Source organism: Pseudophryne corroboree, chromosome 9 (assembly GCF_028390025.1).
Source record: "Pseudophryne corroboree isolate aPseCor3 chromosome 9, aPseCor3.hap2, whole genome shotgun sequence".
NCBI lineage: Eukaryota > Metazoa > Chordata > Amphibia > Anura > Myobatrachidae > Pseudophryne > Pseudophryne corroboree.
In genome coordinates this window covers 428572426-428596079 of record NC_086452.1, presented here as the reverse complement: position 1 = coordinate 428596079, position 23654 = coordinate 428572426, and the positions used below count along the sequence as shown (strand labels likewise).

Here is a 23654-nt window from a genome sequence, read left to right as displayed (position 1 = left end):
ACACAAGTGATAATCCCAAGTGGGTATGTTTCTACCTGTGGTATGTCTATCTCCAGTCTAGGTAATCTCATTGACCTAGCTACCCATTCATTTATCTTCCCTGCAGACACACAATGACACAAGCACATACCTTTAGTCATTGTTAGAAACTGGCAAGTCTGGAAAATCTGGAAGCCTGTTGGAAATATGAATCCTCAGAAAGGACGTGTGTATAGGAAGGTAACACACCATATGCAGTTGCATAGAACATGATCGATTCGCTATTGTACAGAATTCTACACTCATCTAGATAACACTATTTGTAATGTGTAACTATGTTCCTGGATGTTATGTAGGATGTTTTTCTCAAACGTAGCAACCTTTTGGTCAGTTGTAGGTGATGAGTACAAGCAAATACTTGATTAAGTTATAATGCTAGGCTGCTTACCACTAATGCTATGGAGTCATAATAAAAATAGCACAGGTCTTACACTGCTGAGGTTCCCTCCTCTGTAAGTCACTGTAAGGGGTGAAGGTAGGCATTGTCACCCTGGGCAAATAATCAGCTTGGTTTCTCCGCCCCCACCACCATAGATAGTTGTCACCCTATACTTATGACCACCAAAGAGCATAACAGTGACGACCATATAATGCAGAGAGCATCACAGTGCCCACTATATAATACAGAGAAGATCACAGTGACTGCCATATAATGCAGATAACTTCACAGTGATCACCATATAATACAGAGAACATCAAAGTGACCACCATTAAACACATGGATCGTTGCAGTTACCGCAATATAATGCACAGAACATCACAGTGACTGTCATATAAATGCAGGGAATATCACAGTGGGCATCACAGTGACCACAATATAATACAGAGAACATCACAGTGACCACCATACAACACAGAGACCACTGCTGTGACTCAAATGTAATCCAGAAAACATCACGGTAACTGCCATATAATGCAGAGAACATCACAGTGAGCACCATATAATACAGAGAACATCTCAGTGACCACCATTAGACACAGGGAGTATTACAGTGACCACAATATAATGCAGAGAATATCACATTGACCACCATATAATGCAGAGAACATCAGTGTGCATCACAGTGATTACAATACACAGAATATCAGTGACTGTCATATAAATGCAGAAAACTTCACAGTGAGCATCACAGTGACTGCAACATTGGGCCTAATTCTGAGTTGATCGCAGCAACAACTTTGTTAGCAGTTGGGCAAAACCATGTGCACTGCAGGAGGGGCAGATATAACATCTGCAGAGAGAGTTAGATTTGGGTGGGGTGTATTCAAACTGAAATCTAAATTGCAGTGTAAAAATAAAGCAGCCAGTATTTACCCTGCACAGAAACAAAATAACCCACCCAAATCCAACTCTCTCTGCACATGTTATATCTGCCCCCCCTGCAGTGCACATGGTTTTGCCCAATTGCTAACAAACTTGCTGCTGCGATCAACTCAGAATTACCCTCATAATGCAGATAACATCACAATGACCGCCATATACTGCAGACAATATCAAAGGGCCCACCATATAGTACAGAGAGCATCACAGTGACTACCATACAACACAGAGAGCACAGCTGTGACTCATATATAATCCAGATAACATTACAGTGACCGCCATATAATACAGAGAACATCACAGTGACTGCAATATAATGCAGAGAACATTACAATGACCACCATACAATGCAGAGAATATCACATTGAGCATTACAGTGGCCGCATTATAATGCAGAGAACATCACCATGATTGCCATATAATACAGAGAACATCACAGTGACAGCCATATAATGCAGAGAATGTCACAGGGACTTCCATATACAGTAATTCAGAATGCATTAGTGACAGACATATAATTCTGAAAGCATCAGTGACTACCATATAGTACACACAGCATTAGTGGCCATCATATAATGCAGAAAACATTAGTAGCCTCAATACAATATATAAAGTATCAGTGACCGCCATACAATATATAAAGCAATCGTAGCCGGCCATACAATAAAGCATCACTGACCACCATTTAATGCATACTACAGATGTGTCCTCATACATCTTTGCTGCTGCAGCAATCATCCCCTCTCAGCACATCAGGTCCCGTGAGACTCTGCTTGCACCTTAGATTCTTTTTCACATCTTTTCCACCCAAAACTGCATCTTAGTCCTAATGCAATGCAATGAGAACTCACAAGGAGACTGTGCTGAATCATTTGGTGAGACCCTTGTATATCTGTGTGTGACTGAGTCTCTGAATCTGTATACAAAGTGCTATAATGCAGCAGCCGTGGCTTGTTGTCATACCAACTTCCATTGAGCTACAGATACAGACGGTATACGCTGAATTTACCGACACCGGAATCCTGATAGCTGGCAATGGCGGCAGCGCAATACCAGCGCAACAGGACTATTCTCACTTGTGGTTGCCCATGACACCCATAGAGTGGGAATAGAACCTGTGGCAAACGCAGCAAGCCACCGAGCCCACAAGGGGACTCTTTGCGCTCGCCCAGCTGCCGACATACTGGCGGCCGGGATGCCGTTGTAAGTATGTTACAACGGCATGTTGACGGCTGGCTGCCGGTAAATCATACCGCACCCATACAGACATATCTGTCGGAGTGTGACAGAGAGAATTTTTGATCACCTTATAATATTATTCCCACAAAACAAATGACAATGGTTATGATTCACGGCCGACCGTGTAGATGGCCGGTCACAATCATACTGTCATGATAATGGGCCTATTGTTATGTGGAGGCCTGGGGCTGTAGTACTATCCGCCCCATTGTTAATCTAGCCCTGTATACCGAACCCCCCAATAAGCTGCACATGAATGTGGTTCTACAACTTATGATCCAATGAACAGGTTGTAAACTAGCTCCAACTATCGTAAAACATAGACATACAGCTTTATGGTAAGAAACTGCATTATGAATTAATTTTGGAGACCTCTGTCCATCCTCTCCTGATCTGTATATTCATATTGGTGGCGACAAAGCTCATCTGTATTCTGCACCTTTTATCTCATTCTCAGCCTGGTTAGTCTACATTTTAGCCCTGCATTTGCAATGTCGACTCAAAATACCGAAGTCATTTATCAAAGCCTACAAAGTGATACTCTGTTTAGGCCTGGCAACTCTCTGCTGGCGACTGATTAATGGTTCCTGTAAACCCCTAGCGTCTAACATCCACACACATCCACTCGCATCCACACGCAGTCAAACAAATTTGTCTTGCTCATTTTGGACTTGGTAATTCCAATTCCCCAGCCTCCTGCTCTCCAGGGGATTTTAGCAATTACTTGTGGTCATATCCTCTGAGGCTCCACTTCAGAAATCAATGAGAACTACAGTACAAAGAAGCAATCTACAGTATGTCCAAGGAAACCGCCCCCTCCTGGTCATTGCAGGAATTGCACGTGTACTAGGCTTTATCAAGACTATTCATGTGGACAAAGGCACTCATTCCAAGTTGTTCACTCGCTGCCGTTTTTCTTAGCGCAGCGATCAAGTGAAAAAATGGCAATTCTGCGCATGCGCATGGTACGCAGCGCGCATGCGCTAAGTACTTTCACACAAAACTTTGTAGTTTTACCCAAGCTCGAGCAACGTTTTTCAGTCGCTCGAGTGATCGTAGTATGATTGACAGGAAGTGGGTGTTTCTGGGCGGCAACTCAGCGTTTTCAGGGAATGTGCTAAAAAACGCAGGCGTGCCAGGCAAAAACGCAGGAGTGGCTGGAGAAACGGGGGAGTGGCTGGCCGAACGCAGGGCGTGTTAGTGACGTCAAACCAGGAACTAAACAGACTGCATTCATCGCAAGGAAGGAGTAGGTCTGGAGCTACTCAGAAACGGCATGAAATTTTTCACGCGCAATTCTGCTAATCTTTCGGTCGCACTTCTGCTAAGCTAAGATACACTCCCAGAGGGCGGCGGCCTAGCGTGTGCAATGCTGCTAAAAGCAGCTAGCGAGCGATCAACTCGGAATGAGGGCCCATATTATGTGAGTTACTGTTGTATTAATATTACCCTGCCATATACATTGGCGGCCAAACAATTGTTTGCCCAACTTTGTTAAATTTTCATATATATATATATATATACACACACACACACACACACACACACACACACACACACACACACACACACACACACACATCATACTTACCTACATTTTATTTCTCCTCTCCAGGAGAAGCCCGGAGAGGAGACGCTGCAGTATCTTCGGGGGGCGGGGCCAGACTGTGACATCACTAAGCCCCGCCCCCATATTGGGAAATGCCACAATTTGCGGGTCCGCGGGAAGGGGCGGGGCTAAAATGACGCGATTTGCGTCATTTTAACCCCATTCTCCACCCGACGGACCCGCGAATGTGGGAGGTTATCGCTCCATCCTGCTCGCATCACTAGGGTGCGAGCAGGGTGCGGGAGACCTGTCCACTCTTCCGGGGGTGCGGGGGGCTACCCCAAGAAACGGCAGCCTCCCGCAGCTTCCGGGAGAGTAGGTAAGTATGACACGCATGCATATGTCACACAGGACCGGCACAGGACCGGCACTCTCCTTCTGTGAAACGGCAGCCCTCTGGATCCAAACCGATATTTATTTATTATTTATTAACAGTTTCTTATATAGCGCAGCAAATTCCGTTGCGCTTTACAATTGATATCACTCCATACAAACATACTGCGGCACTGGGAGTCTTAAATTCAGCATAATGTATTCACATCAAAATCCAATGTTTCGGGGCTAGATGGCACCTTTGTCAAGGAGAATCCCCCTTTGTCAAGGGTGTTTTAATAAACTTTTACTTTCTAGAGGGTCCAAGTACTGTTGTTATTGTAATATTTGTTTTACTTGTGGAACTACAAGCACCAGCAAGCCCTTTAATGCCCCACATGCTGGTCCTTGTGGTTCTCCAAGTACCAGCATGCGGGGAAGGCTTGCTGGGACTTGTAGTGCCACAAGTAAAACACAATATTTATTCTTATTTTTACACAATGGACTATGAACTCGGCATTCACAGCCCAGGAATGCCGAGCTACAGCCCTGGCCCTTGGGGGACATGGAGGGGGGACCCCTTCATTGGGGGGGTCCCAACTCCCCCAGGGAACCCCGGCCAGGGCTTACTAGTTGAGTTGGTAATGCCACGGCCGCAGGGACCTGTATAAATGTGTGCCCTGGCTGTGGCATTATCTTCTTGACTAGTGGATCCCAAAGCTGACTTATAAAATATGGGGGACCCCAGTGGCGTAACTAGAAATTTATCTCCCCCAAGCCAAAAAATCCCCCCCCCCCCCCCCCCCATGCTCCATAATTGGGAGCAAGAAAGGGATAAATATGCGCGCGCCGAAGGCGCGCGTGGCAAAAAAAGGGTGTGGTTTTGTTGGAATGGGCGTGGTTTCGCATAAAGGGGCGTGGCATTGCAGGAAAAGACTACCTTATACCCCAGTTTTGCAACCTGCACGCCCATACGTTGGCCACCACAGGAAAGAAAAATAATCCTGATTCATTCCCCTTACATTATTTGTCATTTTTCCTCCTTATAGTAATGCCCAGTATACATTATGCCACATACTGCAATGGCCCTTAGACATTATGCCGCACACAATAATGCACATGACACAATATGCACACACTGTAATGCCCCCGACACATTATGCCACACACCGTAATGCCTGTGACACATTATGACAGGAATCGCAATGCCCGTTATACATTATGCTACACACTGCAATGCCCCTGATACATTATAGCACATACAATGTCTGTGACACATTATGACACACACCGCAATGTCCGTGATATATTATGCCACACACTGCAATGCCCGATACATTATAGCACATACAATGCCTGTGACACATTATGCCACACACTGCAATGACCTTGAGACATTATACCACAATGCCCGTGATATAGTATACCATACACCGTAATGCCTGTGACACATACCGCAATGCCCTGCCCGTTATACCCTATGCCACACACAGCAATGCCAGTTATGTATTATGCCACACTGCAATGACCCTGAGACATTATACCACATACCACAATGCCCGTGATATAGTATACCACACACCGTAATGCCTGACACATTATGACACACACCGCAATGTCCGTGATACATAATGCCACACACTGCAATGACCCTGAGACATTATACCACATATCACAATGCCCGCGATATAGTATACCATACACCGTAATGCCTGTGACACATTATGACACACACCGCAATGTCCGTGATACATTATGCCACACACCGTAATGCCCATTACGCATTAAGTCCTACAGTAAAGCTTCTAATTACTTTTCAATTACCTGCTCGTTGTCAGGGGTTTCATGCACTGGGTGTCATGCTCGTTGCCAGGGGTTTCATGCTCTTGGTTCCATGCACGGTGCCAGGGGTTTTCATGCTCAGGGTGTCATGCTCGTTGCCAGGGGTTTCATGCACTGGGTGTCATGCTCGTTGCCAGGTGTTTCATGCACTGGGTGTCATGCTCGTTGCCAGGTGTTCATGCACTGGGTGTCATGCTCGTTGCTAGGAGGTAGTCCTTGTTGCTAGGGCTGTGCTCCCAGTGCCACATATGTCCCCAGTGCCAGATATTCCCCCACGGTGCCAGGTACTCACATGCCCCAGTGCCAAATATAGCCCCCCCCCATGTGCCAGGTACACATATACCCCCCCAGTGCCACATATGCCCCCAGTGCCAGATATTCCCCCCCAGTGCCAGATATTCCCCCCCAGTGCCATATATGCCCCCAGTGCCAGATATCCCCCCCCCCAGTGCCATATATGCCCCAGTGCCAGATATTCCCCCCCCCCCCCCCGTGCTGCTGCTGCTGCTTTTTGGAGGGACACGGAGGGCACAGCGCGCCTCTCCTGTATCCCTCCTGCTGCATCATCTCCGGCGGCCGTGGGTCTAATAGGGGGAAGTGCCGGTTCGTGAGCCAATTAGAGCTCACGGACGGCACTTCCCCCTATCAGACCCGCGGCCGCCGGAGATGATGCAGGAGGGACACAGGGAGGCGCGCTGTGCCCTCCGTGTCCCTCCAACAAGCGGCGGAGGGAAGGAGACCGCAGACTGACATGCGGACGCTCGTCCGCATGTCAGTCTGCTGTAAATCAGTGGCGCCCCCGCAGCCCCTCGCCCCCAAGCCACCGCGAGGGCTGCGGGGGCAGTAGTTACGCCACTGGGGGACCCCTACGTCCTTTTGGAACCAGGACCGGTCCAAGAGCCCAGTGCTGGTTCTTAAAATACTGGGGGACCTCATACACAATTCTTTCCCAGTATTCTAAGATCCAGGACCAGCTCAAAGAGCTAGGGGCTGGTTATATTTAGGAGGGAGGACCCCACACAATTTTTATTCTTATTGTTAACTCTTTCACACACATTTACAGAGAGAAGCATGGACGGATCTCACTGATCCCTGAATGATTCTCCAAAGACACCAGCCAAAAGCAAGTCTATTTGGAGGTTTATTTCTGTACGAATTCCATCCTTTTGCTTCACTGTTTTGGAATTGTCGGGAGTGACTGAGAATATGAATCCTTGGTAATTTCCTGTGTTCTATGAGGTGTATATACAAATCCAACGGTGTTTGGCCGATGGGTCTGTTTTTCCGTATATGTGTGGCCAGCCTAAATACGAATTGGTCAAACTCTACTGTATTTAGGGGGTCATTCCGACCTGATTGCACGCTAGCTATTTTTTGCAGCGCTGCGATCAGGTCAAAACTTGGCAAATCTTTGCATGCACCGCAATGCGCAGGCGCGTCATACGGGTACAAAACGGATCATTGCTGAGTGATGGATTTTACAAAGAATCCATTTGCACACCCGATCGCAAGGAGATTGACAGGAAAAAGGCCTTTATGGGTATCAACTGACCATTTTCTGGGAGTGTTTGGAAAAACGCAGGCATGTCCAAGCGTTTGCAAACCATCGTTCAGCAACGATCCGCTTTGTACCCGTACGACACGCCTGCGCATTGCGGTGCATACACCTGCGCAGTTCTGACCTGATCGCAACGAAAAATCCTACCGTGCGATCAGGTCTGAATGACCCCATTGTGTCTTATTAGAGTGCTGGTGACATGTCACATACAGATGGAGACACAGATGGAGGAACTGCACCTACCACAGGACAGGTGGAAGTTTTGATGGTGCCAACAGTGGTGCATCTAAAGACGCATCAAGTGGTATTTCAGCAGCTACGGACACTGATAGTGGCCGTCTCAGTACCTGCACAGACGCAAAGCTGTACACAAGCTAAGGGCTTTGTAGTGGTATCAGCATAAAGACACAGACGCATCAGTGGCATAAGATGTAAGGATGGCAGGAACCCAGAATCAGCCCTATTGGCCCCTGCATATAGCATACCACAATGCAGTGTCGGACTGGGGCATGAAGGGCCCAGGGGAATGTAGTTGTAGGGGCCCATGTTTAGGGGCATGGCCAGTCTCCAGAGGAGGTGTGGCCAGGCTTGGCTAACCATTAGAGACTGCATGGCTAGGATCCCTTGATAAATATATCAAGTAGAAGTATAGTATAAGACAGTGGGGCCCGCTGGGGGTTTCCCCTGTGGGCCAGTCCAACCCTGCCACCATGAGAAGTAATTTAGAAAACTGCATACTTGTATCTCCCTCTTACAACTGCGGTGTCTTACAGGGAAGGCTTCCAAGGATTTTCTCCCAAAGCTTCTGGAGATAACTGCTGGTTACAGTCTCCCCAATGTTGCATTGTTATCTCCTGATTTATTTATTTTAAGGATTTGTTAAATGTAACATTAATCAATTACAACTAATATATTAACTATTGTAATAATGCTGACATTAGGACACATTGTTAACATTATCAATATCAGCTGAGATGGTGAAAGGCTGTTGTGTACAAGGCGACAATTTAATGCAGCATTAAAATTTACAGGGTACCTGTTGCAACCCTCATAACTACAATACAGTCCTCTGCGGTGGCTAGTACACAAGTTTGATTTTTGTGTTCAAATTTTGTCCATTTCACAGTGTGTGACCACAATCAGTGAAAACATAGACCCTCACAGGCTCGCTTCACTTGTCACGCTTTGGGCAAGGTGCCTCGCTTTGTTAACGCTGCGCTCGTCACAGGTTACTATTCCCCATCGTGGTCCACGTGAATGGTAAATGAAGCAAAAGTTGAAAAAACTTAAAAAACAACTTGTGTCCTTTTAAACCTGTTGACCTTTAACCTGTCGCCCTATTGACCATGTCAATCTACTACATGTAGACCATATGGGGTAGACCTTTTGACTGTCTAACTAGACGCTGTCTATCCACTGACTGGAACCCCACTATTAGTTGGGAGGTAACAATTCACCAGTTTTATATCCTATTTGGAGATGCAGTTAATTTGACGGCTACTATGCATTCTGATACCCCTATTTGTTGTCTATGTATAGCCTAGAAACACTGCTAATGTCTATGCCAGCAGCAGAAGCTATCACTGTCTATGTGTAGCCTAGCAGCACTGCTCATGTCTATGCCAGCAGCAGAAGCTATCTCTGTCTATGTGTAGCCTAGCAGCACTGTCTATGTGTAGCCTAGCAGCACTGTCTATGTGTAGCCTAGCAGCACTGTCTAGTATGTACAGCCTAGCAGCACTGTCTATGTGTAGCCTAGCAGCACTGCTCATGTCTATGCCAGCGGCAGAAGCTATCACTGTCTATGTATAGCCTAGCAGCACTGTCTATGTATAGCCTAGCAGCACTGTCTATATATAGCCTAGCAGCACTGTCTATGTGTAGCCTAGCAGCACTGTCTATGTGTAGCCTAGCAGCACTGTCTATGTGTAGCCTAGCAGCACTGTCTATGTGTAGTCTAGCAGCACTGCTCATGTCTATGCCAGCGGCAGAAGCTATCACTGTCTATATATAACCTAGCAGCACTGTCTATGTATAGCCTAGCAGCACTGTCTATGTGTAGCCTAGCAGCACTGTCTATGTGTAGCCTAGCAGCACTGCTAATGTCTATGCCAGCAGCACAAGCTATCACTGTCTATGTAAAGCCTAGCAGCACTGTCTATGTGTAGCCCAGCAGGACTGTCTATGTGTAGCCTAGCAGCACTGTCTATGTGTAGCCTAGCAGCACTGCTAATGTCTATGCCAGCAGCAGAAGCTATCACTGTCTATGTACAGCCTAGCAGCACTGCTAATGTAAGCTATCAACCACAAGTATCCAAGTACTATGCCAGCAGGACTAGTTACTGTATATTCCAATAGTTGCCTAGTAATATGCAAGCTGGCAAAAATGTCTATGAATATGACAATGATAACAGTTGTTTGCCAGTAATAGTTTCCCAATAAGTTGCCAGCAGTAATGTCCATCAGTTACTCACCCCTCCACCTACTCCTCTTTGAGCCCTTCACTGATAGCCAACATTTAATGTCCATTGATGCTTACCCTGCGGCTCTCAGTGACACAATAGAGCAGGCCTGGCCAACCTGTGGCTCTCCAGATGTTGTGAAACTACACATCCCAGCATGCCCTGCCACAGTTTTAGCCTTCCCTAATAGCAAAACTGTAGCAAAGCAAGATGGGACTTGTAGTTTTACAACAGCTGGAGAGCCACGGGTTGGCCAGGCCTGCAATAGAGCAAGTCAGGCTGTTTCTAACTTTCCACACTCTCAACAGCAGACAGACAGCAGCCAATGCAAAGCCTCAAACATTTCCATCTACCATGAGACTCTGCTGTCACTGTGATTTCTACTCATAGCACTGGGCAGACCACCCCAGTCCCAACGCACTTTTCTTGTCCAATGAGAAAGCAGTAATAATAGGGGTCTAAGTTTTGTAAGCCTTGAGAATGCCAGAGCCCCTCCCACCACCAACCCTATTTGACTTCTGCTTGTATTAACCAGATGGCGCCCCTGAGTTTCTCAATGATGTCACTGGTTCCTAGGAAATTGATTCGCTGCATAGGCCAATGGGCAATATTTCAGCATAATATCTATTTAGGCATGTTATATCTAATCCATTGGGGATATTGACCTGAGCAGACTCCCAACATGTCTGTCTTTGATTCCTAATATGTAACCTGCATGATTAGTGCTGTTCCAGCACAGACCAGAGCCTGCCTGGAATACTGATAAACTCCAGTATAGATAAGCTAACATACTGCGAGGAATCAGCTCTGGGATATCTCCTCTATCCAGCTCATTTACTCTGATGATCTGCAGTGGCTTTTCAGCTATACACCAAGGTCCTGTGGTCATTTATTGTAAAGGAGCAGATATAACTTTGGCTGGAAGAGGACAGAACGGGTGCATACATCAGAGAAGCAGGCCATTAACTCGACTATTCCTTAAAGTAACTGTATTGGCAGAAGTTTAATGCAGATGGAGTGAGAAGCTGCTCTATTCATTCATTACTCTGCAAGAGACGAGAGATTTGATGGCTAACCATACAGAACAGGCCATTAGTGTTGAAGATATATATAGTGTAGAGACAAGGGACGCAGCTAAGCCCAAAGATATGGAACTAGTAGTGCAGTCTATATGGTCTGGCGGAGTCTTTTTTTATCCGATTAGTGTTACAAAATTGTTAGGGAAGAGAATAAACCAGAAGCAGCACACACCTTCGAAGATGGTTTAAGATTGAAAGAAAATGCACTATTAATAATAAGATTAGAGAGATAGAGAAAAGCCAAATAATGAAATTAAGTCTCAATCACAGGGCTCCAACTTCCCAATTCCAAATATCAGTACACAGAACTAGGGGCGCACACCTGCAAAAAGGGGTCCAATGGGAAGAGGGTGTGGCCTCACGGACCGACTGAGAAAGGGTATGTGGTGTCATGGGAAGAGGGTGTGTTCTCACAGCCCGATTCCATTTTCTTCACTTCGGGGGGCCGGAGATGCTGGGCTGCCCCTGGACACTGCTGTGGCCTCACTGCCGACTCCTACACTGTTATGTTACAGTGCAGCATCCAGCTCCGGTCACTGAAGAGGAGCTGGTACAGCATTTTAGTGTCACCAGGGAGTGGTCCCCCCCCCCCCCCCCCCCCAGTGACGCCACTGCACAGAGTTTTACCATGATGCAGCTGTTCATAGAGACGCTGAAACAATTGCAGCCAGTTTGAACATTCAAATGATGCAACTGGACAACCTCAAAATGATGTTCTAAAAAAATATTATAATGCAATATTTTTGGTGATTTTGCATTATATAAGTGTTATGTCGTTAACTGAAACTGAACGTTTGAAGCTTGAGAAGGACAAATATCTGTGCAAGGACACAAATGGAGAGTTTTAGTGTAGGCGCAGTTGGGAATTTATGCATTTATGCATATGTCCGTCCTATTATGAGTCAGATGGATCTTTACCAAACCTGTCTCTCCATTAAATGGGCATTTTGGGATGGCATTTGGGATGCCAACAAGCTTTTCTGTCTTGTGGAAGAGCCGTGGGTGCATAGCTAGACGTCCGTGCTATTCTGAGTCATGCGTATGGGGAAGATGGACTTTTTGCACGGGGCTAGGACAAGTGACAATATTAATAAAGATGGTTGCCATGGATGGCATAAAATTGGTAAGCGGCGCAGCTTTCCACTTGAAGTCGCACGGATCCTCACATTAGCTATACAAAATCTCACCTAGCTGTAACCTGTTGGGTATGATGGGCCGGATGTAATGAAATCCAAGTTGGCCGGAGGTGCAGCTTTCCGGCCGAACTCTGACATTTTTTTAAAGCAGCAATCATTTACGGAATCATTTAGGAATCAGCACCACAGCTCACAGACATAAGACATTTAAAATAAACTATTCCGTTTCTGCCTGTTTAACCCCATGCTAATATATTTTTTCCACTTTTTGTTTTTCCTACAGTGATTTTCTGTGTCCAAATTTCAGTTCCAATCTTGAATTGGCTGCTTGCACGGACGAAGAGTCTAAACTTACTACCAGTTAAGCTTGTTCAAGCTCAAGCATTACCAAACCTGTTCACTTTGCTGAATGTGGTTCACATTTTTTTTATAGTCCTTTTAAAGTTTAACAATTTTTGTAAAATTTGTTTTTAAACTTTAAAACCTGTTCGCTGGTCCTATGGGATGAACTGATCGAAGAACAACTTTGAAATCTTTGCATCTTTAACTGTTAATCACATACACAGCCGTCAGCGACTATTGACGATGAAAGCACAACCCCCGCCCATTAGTTATGGTCTTGTCACGCTGGGAATCGTTGGATCAGGAATCATTGTGCGTACTCAGTGGGCGCACCGGCTGTCAGTGCCGGGAAAGGTCACAGTGGAGATTCATTGATTGTTGTCATAACATGTGATAGATGTATCACTTATAAATTGTTTCCGGTGTCTGAGAAGAAGATGTCTTCCAGCTGTCTCTTCCCTGACTCTTATGCATAATCAGTGAATTTATTACAGCTCATCGTTGGGCCTCGAGAGTCACTGGCCTGCTAGATATAATTAACATGTAATTATCTTTGTTCCATTTCTCCAGATACCAGACCTTTCCTTTAGAGTGTGATGCTTTGTACAGAGGCTTATTCTACAGTTGTGGAGCTGTTGTACATTTTCATAATATTCACTACTTTTATGGTAAAGAACCATTGAGACGGTGTCATCACCATGGCATCTGGATGATAGAGCTACAATGTCTGGTAGACACCATATGGTCAACATGCATTAGGTCACCAGGTACAAAAGATCAACAGATAAAAGTCGACAGTGCTTAAGGTCGACAGGTACAAAGATCGACAGGTTCAAAAGGTCAACATGGCAATGGTTGACACTTTTTTTGGGGGTAGGTGGGGGGGTTCACATGTTTTACCAACTTTTGGTTGACCATCTATTGGGAATATTAACCTGTGGCGAGCGTACACATTTGTACTGATGGGGGTCATATAATAAGGAATATACACGATGTGGGATAAACCCCCCCTCCCAAAAAAAAATTGTCGACCATTTTTGTGTTGACCATTGTCATGTAGACCTTCTCATCCTATCAACCTTTTGTACCTGTCAACCTTAATCACTGTCGACTTTTAATCTGTCGACCGTTTGTACCTATCGACCTAATGAAGATCTATTATACCACACCCATCACCACTAGCATCTGACAGAATAGGCAGTAATTTCCTTATCCCCTCTTCCAAGAGGAAATGTATCAACATTTAAGAGAGATAACGTGGAAAAGTTTCCCATAGGAGCCAATCAGCATCTAGCTACCATTTATCTAGTACACGGGAGGAACCACTTTCTCCTGTGTGACATGTAAATTGTTCATTATTGTTTTTAGTAGTTTTTATGTTCCTCTTTTAAGTTAAGTTTTTACGTTTCCCCTTTCCCACCTCTTATATCATCTCAATACCAACACACACCATACACTGGGATATACGGAAGGCTGGTCTCTGCCTGATTTGCCATAATGAGACAAGGCATGTGCAGCCAAATATGAAAGATCAGCTGCTCAGTTTTTGGGTGCGAATGGCCAGATCGGGCAGGGCGTCATTAGATAATGACCACATACATTGTCCAGATAAGGTCAACTTTAATGGTTCTCAACCAGAACCGGATGAAAGTACATTTACAGTGCATTAAGAATTGAACTTCCATACTGCATTGCTGAGCGTTCCTTAGACCTGCGGCCCCTTTAACTTGGTGAATCACAGGGGCGTTCACATGCAAGTTGAGTCTGATAAGAACATTGAGATGTAGGTCAACCACAACTCTTAATGATGGGTCCTATAGAGCTACTGTGATTTTACATCTTAATAATGGAAGTATAGTTAGGGGACAGAACCCGAGTCTGACATCCACCTTGAGTGCATTTAGACGCTATCATTGTCAAGTACATATAACTCAAAATACTACTGTATAACTCCAAGTTTGTGGTCATACTTCTATGAGTACGCTGGTTCCACCTTGAAGCTTCCGATGTTGATTGATACAGATGCTCTTATCAGCCTGTTTGTGATGGTTTTTCCAGTCCGAATGCATGAGTGTACAGCTGCCACCATCGTTTTGTTCCAATGTGTTTTTAACAATGGTGATTGAGGAGAAACATTGGGACAGATTTACTAAGGTGCGGTTCTTTAAAGCTACCCGGTAATATTTGAAAACAGTAGTAAGAATAAATGCTAAACCAGGCTTGTTTAGCCTTTATTCTTTTAAGACTTTGGAAAAGCCACTCATGATTGGCGACTCTGACTAACCCGTACCTCTTGACTCAGCACCCCTTGACTCTATCCCTTCACTCAGCGGCAGTGTTCCTTTGCTCAGGGTTAATCTAGCGCTCTCATTTTCACATGCGCACAAGAGGACCATCGACAATGATGGTTTCATGCCATCATTATGATGGTGCCAAAACAACTTCATCTCACCCTTCCAATGGCCATCTCTACTCTCCTCCGCTCCCCAGCCACTGCCCCCACTTATTCCTCTATAGCCAGACGCCTTGCATTCTCTGCACTTGTTAGTTGCGGTTGTGTGACTGCTGGCATTGTGCTTAGCATCATATTCAGATTACCAGCCCTATTTAAACCCTAACACCCTCCTTTGACCATTTTCTATCTCATCCTTTTTCACTACTATCCCATCTGCCAGAGCTTGCCAGCTTTTTATTCTCTACTCCAGCCTACCAAACTATGAACTGGGCTCAGGTCACTGCAAACTGAGTACCGTGTCCCTATCCTCTAATCACTGGTGGTTTAGACTCTGCACATCTGTGCTAGGTGGAGGAAATGAATCCAACATTCACTGTGGAAATCGTGGCAATAACTACGTAGATGGCATAATCTATATAGACAAGTACCACGTTCCATGGACAGCCCAACATGTGCATATCGAGAGACATCCATCTATCTGGTGGTGCACATTTAAAGTTCTGAAAACAGTACTAGGTACTATTCATGTGGTGCACCCGTATTGGTTACGTTGATCGACAGTGTAAATCCTTTTCCCTTAAATATTGTTCCATGGTACGTTACCTCTTCACTACTTGAACAACTTTGGAACTTTTTCATTAATGAATGGAAATGGAAACCCATCTTGAGTTAAGCAATGTCTTAACTATGCAAGTACTGGACCCCCGGAAATCCATTGTGTGCTTGACCAGTGAAAAAGTCTGACGAGCCCGATTCAGACCTGATCGCTGTTGTGCGATTTGGCAAGGCTGACAATTATCGATCGACTGCGCATGCGTATGGATCGTAATGCACACGTGCAAGGCCAAACTGCAAAAAATCCAGCGTCTTTTTTGATCGCTTGGTGTACGCAAGTTGATTGACAGGAAGCCGGTGTTTGGGGGTGGTAACTGGCCATTTTTTGGGAGTGCCAGGAAAAATGCAGGTGTGCCCAAGCAGTTTCAGGGAGGGTGTGTGACGTCAGCTCCGGCCCGATCAGCCTGATTCTACCGCAGTGTAGGAGTAGGTCCTGGGCTACGCACAGACTGGAAAAATCATTAGATGGTGAGTGAGTTGCAAACGGATTTGCAGTGACCGACGTTTGCAGAGATTTTCGCAAGGCATATGCAGACTTGCACGCGGCGCATTTTCAACCTGTCTGGGCGGCGACTATCTGATCGCAAACCTCTGCAAACTCACAAAGGTGCGATCAGGTCTGAATTACTCCCTAAATTTTCCAATTTTTTGTAATTTTCTAGCAGGCTCTTTCCTTCGCAAACATGAATGTTTATTCCTCTCTTATTTCCTCTGCATTATAGAAGCCCCCTGGGCGTCCGATTCCGCGACTCAGCTACATATCAGCCCCCAACTGTAGAATTAACTCCGCAGTGCCTCAACACTATATTATGTGTATTCATACAGCTATTAGTAAAGATATAGAACTGTCCCGACACAAAGGAATGCAAGGTCTTTCTAACTAAAATTAGTAATTAGTAAGCCGCCAATGCCTCCTGCCTCTACGGCTTTGGAAATAGAACCACAACACTGTACACCCATTAAACAGCAGTGCGAGAGGTTTTCTCAAGACTTAATAACACACACACACACATCAGCAGGCTTGTCAGTTGTGCTTCGCACGTGAAGATTCCTAGCAGGCGGTGTATCCAGGCTTTAAATTGACTTCTTAAATAAAAGCTTTAGCTCATTTTAAATCACAGTTGTATGAAGATAATAGAAATATCATGAGCTACTAGAGGCGCATTTGGTTGAATGTAACTGAGGGCCTGATTTAAAGGTGACCGTAATGCCGATGTTGCAGTGGAGCAATTTTTCGCCACTGCCCATATGTCTAATTTGCCCTGCGCATGTGCGCCGCTGAGGTTTTGCAATGGCGGTAGCAGTTTATGCACAAAGTGATTGACAGTCATGGAACGTTAACGTTTGGGAGAGAACATGGGGGGGGGGAGCTGACTCAAGCACAGGCGTTTCAGGCGCGCCTTTCAGCTTGTCACTGCGATCCCATATTTAGTATAGATGGTTCCTGCGTCTTACTTCCAGGAGTCATGCTGCACAATCATCAGAAGGTTGATTGATGACTGATGCGCATCTGATGGCTATGTCTTTGTACAGAAACAGCGGATCTCACGCCTCCAGTGGGTGTCTCAATACAAATCCCGACGCCTGCAACATTTGCACATTTTCACACAGCCGCTGTGTACTGATTCTTAGCTGCAAGCGCAATTGCGTACATCTCTGAACCAGGCCCTGTCTGAATAGATTTGACCTATCGGTCATACACTTGAAAAGCAACCTCAGTCTTAGGGATCCATCCAGTGGCGGAACAAGCGAGCGGTGGGCCCAGGTGCGACAAAATGCTTTGGGCCCTCCACCCCCACATCCCATCCAAGTCCACCCACTCACCCCTGGAGAGGATCTGGTGAGGGGGATCTGCTCAGGGCCAGAGAAATGGATACCTAGCAACAGTGCCGTAACTAGACATTTTAGCACTGTGTGCAAAAAAACGGCATCGGAGCCCCACCCCTGCATGCAAAACAGGGGCAGTGCGCGCCGTAGGCGCGCAAAAATACATAGTGGCGTGGCTTCGTGGGGAAGGGGTGTGGCCACAAAATAATACCAATTCATAAAACGGTGCACAGTAGTCTCCATTCTTCAAATTACGCCGCACAGTAGCACCACTACACCAGGTAGAGACCCTTTTACACCTTACAGCGGACAGATTCCTCTTTTTACACATTACGGCAGACAGCGTCCCCTTTTTACACATTACGGCAGACAGCGTCCCCCTTTTTACACATTACGGCAGACAGCGTCCCCCTTTTTACACATTACGGCAGACAGCGTCCCCCTTTTTACACATTACGGCAGACAGCGTGCAATTTTTACACATAACGGCAGACAGCGTCCCCTTTTTACACATAACGGCAGACAGCGTGCCCTTGTTACACATAGCGGCAGACAGCGTACACTTTTTACACATAACGGCAGACAGCGTGCCCTTGTTAAACATAGCGGCAGACAGCGTACACTTTTTACACATAACGGCAGACAGCGTCCCCCTTTTTACACATTGCGGCAGACAGCGTGCACTTTTTACACATTACGGCAGACAGCGTGCCCTTGTTACACATTACGGCAGACAGCGTGCCCTTGTTACACATTACGGCAGACAGCGTCCCCCTTTTTACACATTACGGCAGGCAGATTCCCCCTTTTTACACATAGCGGCAGGCAGATTCCCCATTTTTACACATAGCGGCAGGCAGTCCCCCCTTTTTACACACTGCGGCAGGCAGATCCCCCTTTTTACACATTGCGGCAGGCAGTCCCCCGTTTTTACACATTGCGGCAGGCAGATTCCCCATTTTTACACATTGCGGCAGGCAGATTCCCCCTTTTACACATTGCGGCAGGCAGTCCCCCATTTTTACACATTGCGGCAGGCAGTCCCCCGTTTTTACACATTGCGGCAGGCAGGTTCCCCCTTTTTACACATTGCGGCAGGCAGTCCCCCATTTTTACACATTGCGGCAGGCAGATTCCCCATTTTTACACATTGCGGCAGGCAGTTTTCCCCTTTTTACACATAGCGGCAGGCAGTCCCCCATTTTTAAAAATAGCGGCAGGCAGTTCCAACAAAGAAAGAAAGAAAGAAAGAAAGAGACAGAAAGAAAGAGACAGAAAGAAAGAAGAATTATACTTACCCTCTCCGCTGGCTCAGGCTCCTCGGTGCAGCATCAGACGATTCCCGGGCTGGAGAGAAGGAGGAAGAGGGAGGTGGAGGAGGGAGCCGCAGCAGCGCTGTGTCATTTGTGGAGGCGCTGCTGCTGCTGCCCATCTGCTTCACTATAGGCTGTTCTCGGAAGACAGCCTATAGTGAAGCAGAGGGGCAGCAGCGCCTCCACCAGTAGTAAAGCGCTGCTGCGGCTCCCTCCTTCACCTCCCTCCTCCTCCTTCCCCCGTACTGCTGCTCCTCTCCTCTCTCCGGGCGGCTGTGCGCTGCGGGCAGCGGTTGCCTGCAGCGCACAGCGGCATGTAATGAGTCAGTTTGACTCATTACATGCTTTGGGCCCCTGGACAGAGGCGGGCCCCAGTGCAATGCACTGGTTGCACTGGCGGTAGTTCCGCCTCTGGATCCATCCTATTACCACCCGCGAAGGGTGCGATGTGGTGTTGCCGCAGCATTTAAACAGTGGCAACGGCACTGGATCTTGTACCCTTTGCAGGCTGGTTTGGGGCTGAATTCGCACCAAAGTGCTCGGAGCCCTATGGGGCAGCGTGATTCGCACCTGCGATATCATGACTAACAGGATCAACCCCTACGTGAAAATAACAATATAGAATACTCTGCATTTAAATTGTACTTTGCTTCAACAGGGCTTCCTTAAAGGGGGATCAGTATGATTTGCCTGCACATGGGATCCTGGCGGTCGTAATACCGACGCCAGGATCCCAATGTTTTAGAAGCCAACAGGGGTGAGTAAGGGGTGTTCCCCTCTCTCCCCAACCCCTTAGCCCTCCCTCCACGCAGCCTAACCCTAACCTCCCCCCTGTTGCATAACCCTAACCACCCCCCATAGGTGCCTAAACCTAACCGCCTGTCCCCGCTACCTAAATCTAACCCTCCCCCCCACAGCCTAACCCTAACCATCCGAAGGGGGTGCCTAGCAAGATTAGTCAAGTATGTACTGTAGTGTTGAATTCGCTTAAGTCTTTAGTGGTCTATTTGTGAGATACTGAAGATGCCCAAATACACCAAAAATGGACATTCTTGATCTATTTCTCAATCGAGGCTCCGCTCTGCAACAGATTATTAATATATATATATATATATATATTTAGAATAAGTGTGTCCACACCTCCTGGATTTGGTCCCCGCAGAGCCGGCCTTAGGCATAGGCAAAGTAGGCAAATGCCTAGGGAATTTGGTATGCTTAGGGGCACCAGCAGCTTCTGCTGATTAAAATGATATGTGGCATGCCTATATTCTGTGTGTGACTGCAGCTGTATCTGCATACGAAATGCTACGTTGCAGTGTATTCCTGGAAATCACTGTAATGTAGCATTTCATATGCAGATACAGCCGCAGTCGCACACAGAATATAGGCATCCTGCATATCATTTTAATCAGCAGAAGTTGCTTGTGCGTCCTAACCACATAGTAATGCAAATAAGATACATTTTCATAAACAAAAGGCGCCCAACGTTAGCAGAGCTGCCAACTGACTCATGCCAGGCATCTCCTGCAGAACTAGCGGCGGTGCTAGGGGGCACCGGCCAAAATCTTGCCTAGGGCATCGTATTGGTTAGGGCCGGCTTTGGGTCCCCGCCCTTCCATTTCCCTCCCCACGCACACTCATTCAAATCATCCAGGACAGCCATATGTGAATTAGCTGTTTACTAATCTGGAAATGGCCTACAACTGTAATAACTAGGCTCTTATAACAAAAGGGAGTACCACAGAGTCCATGCATTGTGTATGGTGGTAATGAACTGACATACTACTGTACATACCATTTGTTCTATATTCTGCTCTGAGGTGACAACATTTGATATTAAAACCCAATGTTGCTCTGTCTTTTTTTGTCTATATGCAAGTGGAAGTAGACATTAGGTGTCTGGTAGAGGCAACGTGAAAGATGACAGCAATACAAACAGCCGTATCTTGGGATTTAGGGCTAAAATACACTCACAAGGCACTTTCTAAGTTATTGAACCTCGTTTTGAAGGGCCTGTTGAGGTTTAGGGCCTAATTCAGACCTGATCTCTCCTCTGCGAATTTGCTGAGGTCTGCGATCAGATAGTCGCCGCCCAGACAGAGTGAATACCCGCCCTGTGCAAGCCTGCATACGCTGTGCGCCCTGGAAGCGCTTGGACACGCCTGTGTTTTTCCTGTCACTCCCAAAAAACAGCTAGTTACCACCCCCAAACGTCCGCTTCCTGTCAATCAACCTTCGTACGCCTAGCATGCGTATTACAATCCGTACACATGCGCAGTCGTTCAATAATTGTCCACATTGCGAATTCATACAACAGCGATTACCCCATTATTCAGGGAACATGTGTTTGATACACCTATTACCCTCTCTTAATTTACATATGATAGCGCTATTGATAATTGCCTCAAGGCAAACCAAACCTCTAAAGCATGGGTCTTCAACCTGCGGCCCTCCAGCTGCTGTGAAACTACACATCCCAGCATGCCCTGCCACAGTTTTGCTATTAAGGTATGCTAAAACTGAGGCAGTGCATGCTGGGATGTCTAGTTCCATAGCAGCTGGAGGGCCGCAGGTTGAAGACCCATGCTCTAAAGCATTACTTTATTGATGCAATGACACTGTTTTTTGGACCTCAAAAAAGATATACATCCTGTGAGAAAGTGGGAGAGGTTGGGTGGACCTGTGATTTATAATTCTGCACTGTGTCATGTGATTACCATAGTAACAGACATAGTATAGGAAAGAGGGGCGTGGTATGGTTGAAAAGGGGCATGGCCTAAAATTTATAACTAGTGGCATAATTGCAAAGCACTGTGTCCTGGGTATAGAAAATTCCTAATTACTGCTCTGTAGACAGCATGTCATATGTGCATGCCGACGGTAGTACCGTCATGATACTAATGTAGAGTTTCCAGATCCAGACTAATGGCTTGCGGGACGCAGGATGGATCACTATTGCAGCAGGAGGCATCTGCATGTAATAGACGCCTCCCGCTGCATCACCATACAACGCTATCACTGCTGCTTCCAAGGAAGTTATAGCAACTCCAACCACATCTGAATGACCCCCACAGGGCGGAATATAGTTGCTCTCTCTCCTTGTCCAGTAAACAAATCACATCTTTGTTTACTGAAGTCAAGGAGACTCCCTGAGATAGTGGTGACCTCCCTGGCTCCCTGCAGAGCCTATAAATCTCCCTGAAGCTGTGCGGGTGGGTACCACACAGTAATAAAGTCATTACTCACCACTCAAGGTATGCGGTTAGCTGTGATCCCGACGGGGGCACCATACCGCCGCTGATATACCAGCGAGGTAGGTGATTCCCCTCTACGGGTGTCCACGGCACCCATAGAGGGAGAATAGAACTTGTGGCGAGCGTAGCTCTCCACCGAGCCCGCAAGGGGTTTCGTTGTGCTCGCCCCCCCTGCCGGCATTCTCCCACTCGGGATGCCGATGTCGGTATACTGACATTCAGCATCCCGTGCGGCGGTAAAACATACTGATCCCCCACTCAATATAGAGGGAAATTCTGGATAGAAGAATAAGGAGGATGTGTGCTACAAGAAAATGGCCACGGCTCCCCAGCACGCTGATGGCTACATCAGTGGCATTGATCCCAAGGGAGTGTGCTGGTTTGCTGGAACTGTAAGCCCCATTACAGGCTGTGTGTGCTTCATTACAGGGGATCAGTGCCTAAGTATGCATTGCATTCCGACGTGGATGCTACAGTACATAACATAACAGTACAGGGCAGAATATTTTCAGTGCTCAGTCACACATATGATAAAACATCTGTCGTTAGTGGGTTCATGGGCTAACAAGCAGACTGTTCACGCTCTTTCTGTGACCCTTGCTGTTTTTTTCCCTGTGACAACTGTCCATGGTTTGCAAGCTCTGCCTCCTCTCACAAGTGCACCTTACCCCCAATATCTTAGCTGCGCTATAACTTGGAACATAAAGACACATCAGCGCTGTCTCCCTGACATGCTTTTTCAATCGTAGCCAAGTATGCCCCTAGGCACAGGCCTAATGTGTGCTTAATGCTGAATCCACCCCTGGATATCATACTGTGCAGTGTTCTGTGACATGAAAATACACAATGGGGAAGTAGAGATTATTTTACACTGCGGTGCTTAGTGGGGGCAGCGCGCGCTCTGCCTTTCTGCTGCTGGGCCCAGTGAAAGAGCGGCTCTCCCAGAGCTGACTGGGAGGAAGAGCTACCGGACCGATCACAGAGAGTAACTGGAGAGCTGACTGGGAGGACGCGCCTGCTGACTCTGACCAGGCTTGCAGATGTGTGGGGTGGATTTGATGCGCCAAATCATTCGTTATTGAGCTGTCAGCAGTGCATCGGGAGGTACAAGGAGGATTAGTCCCACGGCAACACAACAGAAAAACATTTCTGCAGCACAGTCCAATATTCAAATACTGAAGCCACAGCAACTGCCACCCCAAACCAGGGCCGTAACTAGGTGTGTGCCAGTGGTGCCTTGCACACAGCTCA

General features: G+C 46.6%; 1 protein-coding gene across 2 annotated transcripts in view; it reads right to left on the bottom strand.

Annotated features, from left to right (window-relative positions):
• The window catches only part of LHFPL4 (LHFPL tetraspan subfamily member 4), a 232929-nt gene that overhangs the window by 43928 nt on the left and 165347 nt on the right, over positions 1-23654 (bottom strand). The window lies entirely within an intron of this gene.